We start from the raw sequence: 13,376 nt of genomic DNA on the forward strand, positions 1-13,376 counted from the left end.
CAGAAACTGTGGGGCTGCATGACTCTCCCGACCTCAGGAGGACACTGGGAAGCAGTCTTTTTCTCAGGACTACCCAGGTTCAGCAGAGAATAACTTTGGCCTTAGTTTCCCCCCTATTTAAGACAGGGCAACAAAATCTCTGCCCTCAGCAACTCCCTGCCCCCCCCCACCCCCGAGGGTTGTCAGATGGATGGAGGAGAGATACAATCCTTGGGAGGAAAGGTGGGTGTTAATAACAGCACCCTGGATCTCTATTATTATTGTCATTATTCCAGCTCTGTCCAGTAAGCAGCGAGGACCCAGGTGATTCACCGTCTGCACGCTGCAGCCCTGGTCCACCTGTTGCAACTTGCCCGCCTGCCAGGATTCCTCTGCCTGCGAGGCCTCCACCTCTTTCTCAGCTCATACTTGCAGCTCAGGGTCCTCCGTCACCAGATGGGATGGAGGCATGAGGGGGGCATTTGGGAACAGAGCACCCAGCTCAGAAGGGCTGGGACTCCTGCACCAGTGGCCACAGCCCTGCTTCACATCAGCAGCCACAGAGTAAGCCTAGGGTATGGGGCGGGGGGTTGGGGCTGGGAGATTGTAAGTTTCAGATCAACCACTCCTCCAGAGATCTCCCAGTCCCTTCGGAGGATGGCACGGACCAGGGGTGGCAGGGATCAGGGAGAAAGGGGTTCAGGCCTGGGTCTGTTCCGTGGCAGTCCTGCTGTGGGGTGGGGGGAGGCGGGTGGCGGAGGGTGAGGTAGGGACGATGGTGTGGGGGCAAGTCCCCATCCACCTCCAGGGGCCCTGCTCTGAATGGCAGAGGCCTGGCATAAGGAACTGCCTGGAAACTGGGTAGCATCAGAGGATGGTTCTTAAACTCTGTAACCCCAAGTACTTGGGTCCTAAGGTTTCAACAACAGCTAGAGCTAAGGAAAGGGAGCTTGGGTGCTTCTGACAGTCATGAAGAACCGCCGCCACCCCCTCCGCCTTGCAAGCACTCTATAAATGTGATCTGAACATCTGTGACTCACCCGCACACACCCCTGCAGTTTCGTGGTGAGGACACAGCTAATCATAGCTAGTGTTTGGGGAGGAAGACGGATTTTGCCAAAAGCTCCATGACAGACTCTCTCCCCTTTCTCTGAGATGGTGAAGTGAGTATGACTGGCCGCCAGTTTGGCAAGGAGTTTCTGCCTCCCTGAGGACTGGTCCTACCTGGGACAAGAACACACCCCCAGAAGAGCCATTTAGGTTGGGGTTGGTTCCCTGGTTTCTGATCAAAGGTCATACCAGGAAGATCAGAGCTGGATTTCCTAAGATCTACCGGTGATGTTTGCTTTGGTTTTGTTTGGGCTTGTTTACATTTGAGCTGGAAGGGGCCCAACTATAGGACATCTGTCTATATCTGTCACTCTAGATGAGGAAACTGAGGTCTAGTGAGGCTGAAGTGACTTATCCAAAGTTATTTGGAGTCTTTTCATACTGTTCACCTGATGCAAAGAGCCAACTCACTGGAAAAGACCCTGATGCTGGGAAGATTGAGGACAGGAGGAGAAGGGGGGGACAGAGGATGAGATGGTTGGATGGCATCACCAACTCAGTGGATGTGAGTTTAAGCAAACTCCAGGAGATAGTGTAGGACAGGGAAGCCTGGCGTGCTGCAGTCCATGGGGTTGTAAAGAGTCAGACATGACTTAGCGACTGAACAACAATTTAGAGTCTTAGACACAGAACTGCAGCCCTGCCTCCAGATTCAGCGTTCTTTCTATGAACTCTTCTGGGTCCATTTTGAGTCCTGAGAAACAACTGCAACAATGTCAGCCCCCATTCATAGAGCACTTAATATGTGCCAGTTACTAGATTAGGTGGTATGTACACTACATCAGGCTGAGGATATAGATGAGGTGGGAGCACATCAGAGAAGTGGTTTGTGTAGATCAATTGTGTTTTCTTTCGGGTCTGAGGCACAACGTTTCTGTGGCACACTTTCAAATCATTAGCCATTCAGGATGTGCTGTTGTGTCAACTGACTGAGCATTTTCTATATGTCAGTTCTCCACGGAGTCCTGGAAACCCAGAGATAAAATAGGATAGGGTCCCCCACAGTGTACTAGAATCAATAATTTACCAGAGTTAAAGAAAAAGGGTCAGGAACGCAGTAAAAAAATAAAATAAAATAAAATAAATCCTGGGGAGATGGAGGCTTCCTGATACATTTTAGCAGGGTTTTGAAGGGTAAGTAGGAGTTGGCTAGGTGAGGCCAGCTATGAATGGGAGAGAGAAAATGCATGCAGAGAAAACAGCAAGCAGAAAAGCTGTAGAGGAAGTATTTTATGTGTTTGGAGACAACAAATAGTTTGAAACAGAAAGTGGAGAGATGGAGGGGATGCGGGGAGACAATGCTACACAGGTGAGTTGAGGCCAGCAATGAGGAAGGTCTAATGCCAGGCCAAGGAGGGCACCAGTATGGAGTTCAAGCTTTGGAGGTCTGCTCTGAAAGGACTCTGAGGTTCTCATTCCTAGCTTTTATACATTCATATATGCACACTAAGTGGCTTCAGTTGTGTCTGACTCTTTCCGAGTATGGACCTGTGGACTGTAGTGAGCCAGGTTCCCCTGTCCATGGGGATTCTCCAGGCATGAATACTGGAGTGGGTTGCCAAGCCCTTCTCCAGGGAATCTTCCCAACCCAGGGATTGAACCGGCGTCTCTTACATCTCCTGCGTTGGCAGGCAGGTTCTTTACACTACCATCTGGGAAGCCCCCACACATATATGCATACATATAAATCAGAGGTAGAGAATATATTTGGCCTGTCTCCCCCACCCCACCCCACCCCCACCTCCCTATTGGTCTGGGCACCTGTGAGTGTGTTCATCCACCTGGAGTGCTAATTAGGCCCTCTGGGGAGTCTGACACCGACCGCCAGCTGTGGTCACAACCGCCAGCTCGTGGCCTCTGCACAGGAACTTTCTCAGTGCTTCTCTGGTGTTCCCCTCATTACTGGGTGTTAGTGGAGTCTTTACCACATGGCATTCTGCTTGGTCAGGGTTTGTCAGACGGCCCATGCAGTGGGGCACGTGTGGAACCCCCAGCTGGGTGGTGGAACTGCAACAACTCCTTCCCTGTCCCTCCTCTGGCCCCAGTTCCTGGCCCCCCTCAAGTAAGGCTTCACCCCTATCAGAACCGCCACCACCACCAGCTTCCAGCCCAGGTGTTTTCAGCCTTCTTCGCAGAACAGCATGCCTTCCCTGCCTCCTCCTGGCTTGTTTTTCAGCCCACCCTGCCTGGACTAAGGGGCATTCTCAGTTTTTCCAAAGTTGAAAAAAAGAGAGCCTCACTACCATATGTATCAAGATCTTCATTTTTAAAATCAAATAATCATCCTGAAGGATGCTTCCTGACAGAGGACAGAAGATGAATTTTGGAGCCTGACACTCTGAAACCCTGGCTGTGTGACCTTTGGCAAGTCACTTCTCTGAGCTCCAGTTTCCTTACCTGTAAAGTGGGGATGTTGGCCCTCACTGTACAGGGATTAAAAGAGATAAACATGCAGGATGCCAATCAAGGAAGGGCTGAGTTCAGCAGAGAGATCCAAGCAGGAAAGGACACATTCCTTTGCTTCCTCTTATAACAAGTACCTTTAGCTTCTAGGACCTAAAAAACCATAAACCAAACAGTATATTCGATTGGGTCTTCTAGCTGTTGTTGAGTGACTCAGTAGTGAAATGGGGTAGAGCCCATCCTCCAAACAGCTCCCCAGGCCTTGCCAACCAGAGGAAGATGTGTCATTTCTGTTCCAGAGAGAACGGAGGGCTCAAGCCAAAGCCTTCCGCCAGGGTCCTCAGACAGGTGGCTCCTGGACTGACCTCTGCCGGCCCATAAGCTCCACAGTTTCACTGTTCCGCCTGGGCTGCGGGCTGCGGGGCTGGTTGGTGGAGTTGGCTTAGAGAAGGGTATTTTGTATTTGGCTTTTGGAATGACTAATGAATGAGCTGTCTCCAATGCAGGAGAATTATGCCACTTAAGCAAAACCCAGCCGGGCTGGTCGGCTCAGAGATAGCTAATAGGAAATGCCTGTCAGAACACTGACGCTTCAAAGCCAAATATATTCTCACTGTGTTCTCTGTTTGCTAAGTTTACTTTATGCAAAATATAACTCAGCTGAAAATATGTAGATGGCAGAGAGCTCGCGCCTTCCCTCTGGAAGAAAGGGAGACAGGAGGACGGGGAGGGCAGCTCCCAGTTAACCCTCCTGGTCCTGCCAGGCTGAGGATGAGCCAGGCCCTTGTTTGGCCAAAGAGCACAGACCTTGCCTTGCAGGAAAGTCTGTGCCACTAATGAACCCATAACAACCACAGTCCTCAAAATAGAGGCAGCCCTCCCACACCATGGGAACAGAGGGGGTGTGGGCAACAGAGAGCACAAGTGGTCCAGCCGTTTTGTGAAGCTGCAGGGGCCAGTGAGGGCCCACGAGGGTGCCTGTGGTTTTTGTCCTTTGGTGGTTTTACCTGCCCACCCCCTCTCCCCACAGGTGAGACAAAGTCCTCTAAACCAAGAAGCAACGGAGGAAAGTCAGTGACTTCCAGGACCCGGAACTCAGTGGCAGAACCTTGGTTACTGAACCGATGCTCAAACAACATGGGAAGAGCACTGAATGAAGGGTCAGGGTGTTCCTCGTGTGTGATCTTGCAGGAAACGCTCATCTCTTTGGGCCTTGGCTTCACTATTTATAAATGGAGAGATTGGACCAGCTCAGCACTTTCTCGGGTCACACTGACCCAACACTGTTATTTAACATGATAGAATGCAGGCAGGAGTGTGGAAATAGGACCCACTGCTCAATTTCCTGCCTCTCCTCTCTCAAGGATTGCCAGGGGTCGCCATGAGGAGCTGGGTATAAAGATGGGTGAGTGAGTGACTGAAAGTTGCTCAGTCGTGTTCGACTCTTTGTGACCCCACGCACAATACAGTCCATGGAATTCTCTAGGCCAGAATACAGGAATGGGTAGCCTTTCCCTTCTCCAGGGGATCTTCCCAACCCAGGGATGAATCCAGGTCTCCTGCATTGCAGGCAGATTCTTTACCAGCTGAGACACAAGGGAAGCCCTCACATCCATAAAAGATGGGATCACCTTTAAAGAGACACCTGAGATTTCTCAATGTCTGAAATGGGACAGATTCTCCAGGCCACAACCAGGGACATTAGTGTGAGCAGATGCCCTGCTGAGGAGGAGCAAAGAGATACGGATTCCTCCAGCGTTTGTCCTGGAAACACTTTACCATGTACAGCCACAGTCACCAAGCCACTTGACAGGAGCTCAGCCCCTCTTCCCAGATAAGGGGTCTGGCCTTCCTTGAGGAGGGCACTTGAGTTTGAGTTTATTCCTTCAGGATCACAGCAAGAGTTGGGCCAGAGAATCCTGGGGCTTTCTAGAAGGACTTGGAGAAAAGGCAGCTTCCACTGTGTTCCAGGCAGGGTGGGATGCAGAAAGAAACCAGACCCAGCTCTGCTCTCAAAGAGCTCCCGCTTCATTGCAAGATGGGCGCGTAAGGAGGAAACCATGGATGTGGGAGGGTTCATCACAGGCTGACTTTTTAAGCCCACTGGAAGCTCAGAGAGGCAGAGGCCCTGGGCAGCTGTTGAATGCCTCTGAGCTTTAGGTCCTCATCTGTAAAATGGGGATAATTATTACCTGCCTTAGAGAACTAGATGAGTTGTATCTAAATGCCTAACACACCACTTGGTATGTTTTAATCGTTTGATAAAAGGGAGCTATTACTGTTTATTGCCAAGGCTCAGAGGAGAGCTGCTCTCGGCAGAATGGGTTCCAGGTGAGCAGAGACTCATCCATCCTTTTAGCGCTTGGGGCCAAGCCTGGGGTGTCTGGACCTCCTGGCAGGCTCCTCCCTGGCTGCCAGCCATCACTCCACTTACCCCAGTTTGCCTTTTCTTTGTGTGCAAAGAACATGGGAAAGCCCTGGCTTACAGTCCCCAGAGTTGGCTTCAGAGCCTGGGGGGCCTTCAGTGAGGTGGCGTGAGAGGCGGGGGCTGGCCGCCTTAGGAGGGATCAAGTAGAACAGCACAAGCAGGCGCAAAGGGTGCAGGCGTGGAACAGCGGGCCTGGGGAGGGGGGCGGCTGGGGCGTCGCAGTACCTCCACTAAGTCTTGCACATGCACCCCGCCTTTGATTCTTAGTTGAGTGATTGATTCTGCTCAAAGTGGAGCAGAGTCCAAGTCAGGATATGTGGGGGAAAAAAGGCTGGATAATGTCCCATCGAGTGGGGTGAGGGGTGACTGGGCAAGGCTGCAGGGCAGGACCTGGGGCTTGCAGGGACACGCAGAGGCTTCAGAGCAGGCACTCCTCAGGGACAAGGAGACAAGGGGTGGGAGTCAGGTCAGAGACTCAGGCAGCCAGCAAACCGCAGAACAGGGCAGAGCTAGTCGGCAGGCCAGTGGGAGCCAGCAGCTGGCGGGAGGCCTCAGCCACGGGGCCAAGGAGGCCAGGCACAGGGACTGGCCCCAGAGGGTGGGGGTCCCAGGGCCACAGAGAAGAGCTCTGTGGAGAGCAGCAGGGGGGCTCTGTGATGCCCAGGAAGCCAGGCGGAGGAGCTGAGACTCACTTGGGCCTCCTTAGACAGCCGCCCAGCTGTAACAGCAGGGTACCATAGCCTGTCGAGCTCACAGGGTGATGGCGGGTGGTAGGAATCACACAGGGACCTCCATGCATGGGCAAAGGGGCAGGGGGGCGTTGAGCTGTGGCGGGAGCTGGACCAAAACACTGACTTGGCTGACTTAGCTGCCAGGCCAGACATGCTAAACACAGCAACCAAAGGAGCAGGAGCGCAGAGTTCTGTTCAGGTAAACCGGGAAAGCTGGTCCATCAGGCAGGTGGCACCGAGCAGCAGGAGCCCAGAAGCCAAAAGGTGGTAGTGACCAGGTTCTGGGAGGCTGGACCTCAGCTAGACGTGGGGTGCAGCAGGGGAGTAGGGCACTGTCAAGGCCTCATTCCCAGACAGAGGGCTCTAGAAAGAGCAGTCAGGAAAATGAACTCTCGACTCTGACACACCTGGTTTGAATCCTAGCTTCCTCCCTTCAGTAGTTATAGGACGTTGGAGGTGACACTTAATCTCTCAGTTTTCTTATCTATAAGGCAGAGATAATCACCCGTCTACTTCTTAGGAGGTAAAGATTAAATAAGGCCATTTGTGGAGCTTCTGGCATACACAGATGTTTACAGAAGTGTACCTGTTCTTACTATGACTATTAGCCCCCGAGATTGTCAGGTTCCAGAAAATGAGACAGAATTTTGAGGTTTGATCGGTAGGACACGGCAGAGCCTGGCCCCTTTGAGGAAGGGCAGGGAAGAAAAAATTACAAAGGCTCCAACCACAGATAAGCCCCTGCTCAAATCCCTTGTGTACTGGTGCCAGTCTGAGACCTTTAGCAAGTGACTTAATCCCTTGAAGCCTCATTTCCTCATCTGTAAAATGGACATACCACTATCTGCCTTTTGATGTTGCTGTGACAGTTTAGTGAGATAATGTATGCAGAGTGTCCAACCCAGTAGATGCTTAGTTGATAGTTACTCTATAGATGAGGCTGATATGTGAGGGAGCGGAGGGAGTAAGGGACCCAGGGGGCATTTGGGAGCCCAGGACTCTCCTCCAGATCTTAGATCTACTGCAGCAGAAATATTAATACTTCTTCCCTGCAGAAGCAGAAGCAGCCAGAGCTACAGAAACTCCATAGGTATATACCCTGTAAACACACGTGAAAACTCTGGATTCTACCTGCCTGGACAGGACTGGCTCAGGAGCCAGGTAAGTCATGTCTGATGGTGGAGGCCAACAGTGGCTCTGGCTTGGAGGGACCCAAAAACAGAGAACAAGGGAGGGGCTAGTGACGGAAAGAGATCTTTTTCATTGACTCAGTAAGTAAATAAGTGCTAATTGTGCACTTTCTGTGGGTTAAGGCCTATAGACACCAAGGTGAACAAGACAGTTGTGGTCTCCACGCCTCCCAAACAGAGCATACCGGAGGAAGCAATGACAAGGGAGCTTTAGGAAGATCATTCAGTGGCTACTTCAGGAAACGAGGTATGGAGCCCAAGTGAGAGTGCTTGCCAGGGTCTAGGAGAGGAAATGAAAGCTTTCGGACCATCCTGGCAGAAAGAGCATCAGACAGACCTAGCTCTGCCTCTGACCAGTTCCTTGGCTCTGGACAAGTTAGCCTTTTTTGGGTCTTCAGTTCTCTCCTCTGTAAGAGGAGAAGCATGGTACCTGCCTCACAGGGTTTGGGGTGACTGTTAAATTAGGTGATGCATAGCAATCTTGGCTCTCAGTACCGGTCAATACGTGCAGGCTCTTGTTAATAAGAACGTTAGCAACTAGGTGAATCCAGGAGTCGCACTAAAGGCTCAGTGACTGAGTGTGGGAAATATTTTAGTTGACACCCGGGTGATTGTAAGGTGACTGAGTATCATTTGTGGGTCCAAGTTCCCCTGCTGGGAAAGAAGGTCTGGACTAGGGTGGAGTGCGGAGGCCAGTGCCAGCTGAAGAATTCTGAAGTCATGTCAAGCCAGGATTTATGGTTCAGGGGGGAATATACTTGAGTTCGGCCTCTGGGTTAAACATTACCACCTTTATTTTCTCTGAGATTCCCCCAGAGAGCAGGTGGAGGGCATCCCCCAGAGCCAAGTCGGTGCTGGACTCCCCTGGTCCTTGGCTCAGGTCAAACGGGAGAAGGATCCTGGACTAAAAGTGTAGTGTGGAGTGAAATGGCTGCTCAGTGCACATCCTCCCTTCCACAGACGGAACAAGACCTCAATAAGCACATTATCCTTTTTTTTTTTTTTTTCCTTTTAAGTGGCAGTCCTATTGTGAGTAAGGGGCTTACAGGATAAGGCCCCAGACAGAACAAAGAAAACACTCCCACCAACTCTCTTGCCAGAAATGAACTGAAATTTTCGGAGAGGTGCGTGAGCCAAAATTCTCAGGGAGAAGTCCTAGAAGACTGTCCATCAGGTGAGAAAATGTAGGCAAAATGTAACATGTAAAATGATGAACCAGAAAATCATCCACCCAGCCTGCACCCAGCTATGTCTTAATGAGGCAAACTCCAAAGAAGCTTTTCCTTTAATCTGGCATTTGAAACGAAATGCTGCTAAGAAGCCCCCACCTCACCCACCCCACCCTTACGTGTTGCCATGACGACCCAAGTTCTTAGGACTTGAAAGAACTACCTCAGCATTTCCCTCTAAAACAAAAGAAAATTATTCCAGGTTTCTGGGCAGAGAACTCCGAGGAATTGGGCCCTGTTACTGGATAGCAGGTTCCTCAGAGTTGCCGAGTGATGAAATATGAGCCTACGGGGACCAGGGCCTTCAGAAAAGCGAGGAAGGAAACGGGGGATGACAGGAACCCAGGGCTCGCCCCAGCTTGTGGAGCCCATGCTCTGCCTCATTGCTGGCTCTCCCCCCTCAGCTGGGCCTCATTTGCCCCTGCAGTGAAGCGCTTTAAAAGAAAACACATCCTCTCTCCATATGGAAAGGGGCGAGGGTTAGAGAGGAGCAGGTCCTGGCTCAGGGGATCCCAGGCAGGCAGCAGAAGATGCCGTCTCGTGCTCCCCAGCTTGATTTGCTCACGAAATGGCCAAGGTGGGGCCAACCTGTTGCATGTCTAAAAAGCCCCTCCAAAGCGCCCCTTGAAAGCTTATAGTCCTGCTAATGAGGGCCAATCTAAGTCTTCTGGATCCAGTAAGCAAAGCCCAGGAGGTGATGGCCGGACAGCCAACCTGCTCCCATGAAGTTCCCTCTCGTGCCAGAGCTTCAAGCCAAAAACTGAGGCCTTGACACTTTCCTATCCAATTGCTGATCACATCTTGAGTCTACTTCCTAAAAATTCCTCAAATCCATCCACATCTTCCTCTCTCCATGGCTGTTGTCTTGATTCAGGCCTCACCATCTCTAATCTGAAATGGTACTTCCAGGTCAGCTGCACGCCAGGGCTAGAAGGGTTTATAGACACAAATCTAAACTTGTCACTTCCTGCCTAAAATCCTTCAGTGCTCCTCCTGCCTTTAGGATAAGTTATCAAATTCCTCAGGAAGATATGCAAGGTCTTTCATGATGGACAGCTCTCAGCCCAGTTTACTCCACACTCCAGCCATAAAGAACACAGTTCCCCCATCTACATGCTTTTCTACACCTACCCTTCCCTAACCCAATGTGCTGGATAAGACCTGCTGGCGCCTCCAGATTCACTCTGCATCCTGCTCTGTGCCCCAGAGGCTGCCCTATATGGATCCCATAAGCGAACTCCGGGCCCTATAGCTTCCAATTGGGTTTAGCCAACAGGAAGCACCAGGAGCAACTGTAACACAGGAGAGTGTGAAGCCAGGGTAGTTACTCCCTCCCTGGACAGTCCTATAAGGCTGCCTGCTCCCAGATGGAGGGCCATTCCTTCTATCGAGGCAGAGTCATCTGCAGGACTTTTCTTCTGTGGTACAGAGACCCCCCTCCTCATTTCTTCTGGCCTAGGGGTTGCTGCTAGTCTGTGTTTCTGTGATATTTTATAATGTTCCTCCACCCTCTACCCACACTCTTGCAAATAACCCCTCTATATGTAAACCCTCCTCAAATTATCTTAACTTAGTGTGCTATCATTCCCTGTTGGGACCCTGCCTATTAGAGTCATCCTTTGTCTTTGCTAAATTTCTGTGGAGACAACATCTCCTCCAGGAATGCTTCCCTCTTCTTCCCAATCTTCGTCAGCTGCCCTGCCCCCTTGGGCTCCCAGATCCTCTGTATAGTTCCCTGTTACAGCTCGTTCCATACTTCATTGCAAAAGCCAGTCCTCTGTGCACAACTACTAGAGCTGCAACTACTGAGCCCATGTGCACAGCTACTGACACCCGCATGCCCTAGAGCCTGTGCGCCGCAACAAGAGAAGACACTGCAATGAGAAGCCTGCACACACGAGGGTAGCCCCAGCTCACCACAACTAGAGAAAAAGCTCTAGCAACGGTGAAGACTCAGCACACCAGAAACAAACAAACAAATTATAGATAGATGGATATAGATATATTCTAAAAAGCCAGTCCTCTGTCCTAAATCTGAGTCTCTGGAGGTTGGGGACCATGTGTTACTGCTTATCCTTGCACCTCAGTATCTGGTACAAAGCTAGCCCTCAGAAAACATTTGCTGAACGAAGGAAAGAAGCAGGAGCTCAGAGTAAGACCTGCCAAAGACACGCAGGAAACACAGTGCAGCATCTGTGGTACCCACTGAAGGAGCTGGCTTCTCCCAGGCCACCATCAGTTAGATCACAGGCAAGGACTTGAAGAAAAGCTAGTATTTAAAGAACACCCCATATCCAGGGCCTGAGGCCCACATCAGTGAGTATGGGGAAAGAATGAGGGAGATGCTCTGGTTCGTGTGTTAGCAGTCGCGCTTCCTGAGGAAAAAGAATGGCCAGCTTTTCTCAGCCCCAGGGAAACAATGGAACTCTCCGTCCTTGAGCTGGGAGTCCTATGATCCTGGTATCAACCACTGGGAGATTCACACCAACTTCAGTTTAATTCAGTCGCTCAGTCCTGCCCAACTCTTTGCAACCCCATGGACTGCAGCACGCCAGGCCTCCCTGTCCATCACCAGCTCCCGGAGTTTACTCAAACTCATGTCCATTGAGTCAGTGATGCCATCCAACTATCTCATCCTCTGTCGTCCCCTTCTCCTCCCACCTTCAATCTTTCCCAGCATCAGGGTCTTTTCAAATCAATCAGTTCTTCACATCAGGTGGCCAAAGTACTGGAGTTTCAGCTTCAGCATCAGTCCCTCCAATGAACACCCAGGACTGATCTCCTTTAGGATGGACTAGTTGGATCTCTTTGCAGTCCAAGGGACTCTCAAGAGTTTCTCCAACACCACAGTTCAAAACACCAACTTACTGAAGTAAATTCCTAAAAATCCAGGGGCTGTTCCAAAGGACCTAGCACCACGCTACCAAATCACTCACTCATCCATTCCACAAAGTGCACTGGTGCTCTGCTCGGTGCAAAGCACTTCCCTCGGATTTGCTCTATTGAAATGTTATCCAAAAGGAAAAAGTCATTTGTTTTCTTTCAATCTGAGTCTCTGGTGGGTCCTGTACAAGACCTAGCAGGGCCAGAGGATGGGCTTCAGGTAGGAAGGTGCCAGGCACCTGGACAAATCCCAAGAGATGGCCAGAACAGTGACCTGGTATCATAAATGGCCTCTAGAATCCTGGCTCCCCCTTTCCAGATATGTGACCTTAGGCAGAGCATCTCATGTTCCTGTGACTCCGTCTCCTCCTGTGCAAAAGGGCATCATCACAGGACCTGGATCATACAGCTGTTGTGAAAATTAGGTGAAACAGAACATCGTCCAGGAGGTTCCCAAGAGCAGTGCATCCCAATTCTATCAGACTCAATGCTCCCCTTTTTAGTAAATATTTTGTAAGACCACTTTTACTATTCTGAAATGAAATTTATAGATAATATGACCTACCTATACACATAATTCTTTAAAGAATCAATATACAACCCTAACCATAAGATAAAGAACTAAAAGAAAATAATTTAGAATAAAATAATATGCATTTTAACCTATATATGTTTGAGCATAACTACACAAGAAGACAAGATAACTGTACCTACTTGCAATGAATATGTTTGAATTTAAGAGCAGTAAAACATTATTGACTGCAACATTATGGGTACTTCTTTAAATTTGATGTGCTGAAACAAGATTAAACAAATACTATATATTCATACAGATACATACGAATGCAGCTGAACAGAGGTGTGTTATTTTGGCACTTAAATACAGTGAGGATTTTGCTGTTCATACTGTGGTTTTGAAATGGTGAACAACTCCTGGGAAGGATAAAATACAGTATTCTCTTGATTTATATGATAGTAGCACTCATGAAAAATTCAGTGTATATTAAAACTATGCAAAAAGTACTTTCTGTTTATATTCAAAATGGAATTAGGTTCTAGGCTCAGACCAATATAAAAAGATTTTCTACCTGTATGACTGTCGGGTGGGACATTCAAATGTCAAATGTCAAATGTCACATGCAGTGCAGGACAAATCATTGGGTAAAACTGCCTCATGTAAGGCAAGAAGTTTGGCCCTCTCTGTCTCCTTTAAGCAGTGCCCCAGCAACCAGGGTAATATAAATACACCAGTTATTTCTAAAACGCCTCTAGGGGGCAGCACTGTCTCCATTGAGGATCAGTGGGCCATTGTTTATGGGGTTACCGAACCCAGAAGGAATGCAGGATGATGGCCATTCAACCTCCAGGAACATAGACTAGACAGAGAGCATTAGGAAAATCTATCAGCATTTCACACTCAGAC

General features: G+C 49.7%; 1 long non-coding RNA gene across 2 annotated transcripts; it reads left to right on the forward strand.

Moving 5' to 3' along the window:
- On the forward strand, positions 375-9,012 carry LOC108635842. 2 transcript variants are annotated; one of them, XR_001917961.1, is made up of 4 exons: positions 375-543; positions 4,523-4,897; positions 7,707-7,812; positions 8,858-9,012. It is a non-coding gene; the product is annotated as an uncharacterized LOC108635842 (long non-coding RNA). The 2 variants fall into 2 exon arrangements; XR_001917963.1 differs by lacking the exon at positions 8,858-9,012 and adding an exon at positions 7,965-8,047.

This window comes from Capra hircus, chromosome 1 (genome assembly GCF_001704415.2).
Source record: "Capra hircus breed San Clemente chromosome 1, ASM170441v1, whole genome shotgun sequence".
Classification (NCBI taxonomy): Eukaryota; Metazoa; Chordata; class Mammalia; order Artiodactyla; family Bovidae; genus Capra; species Capra hircus.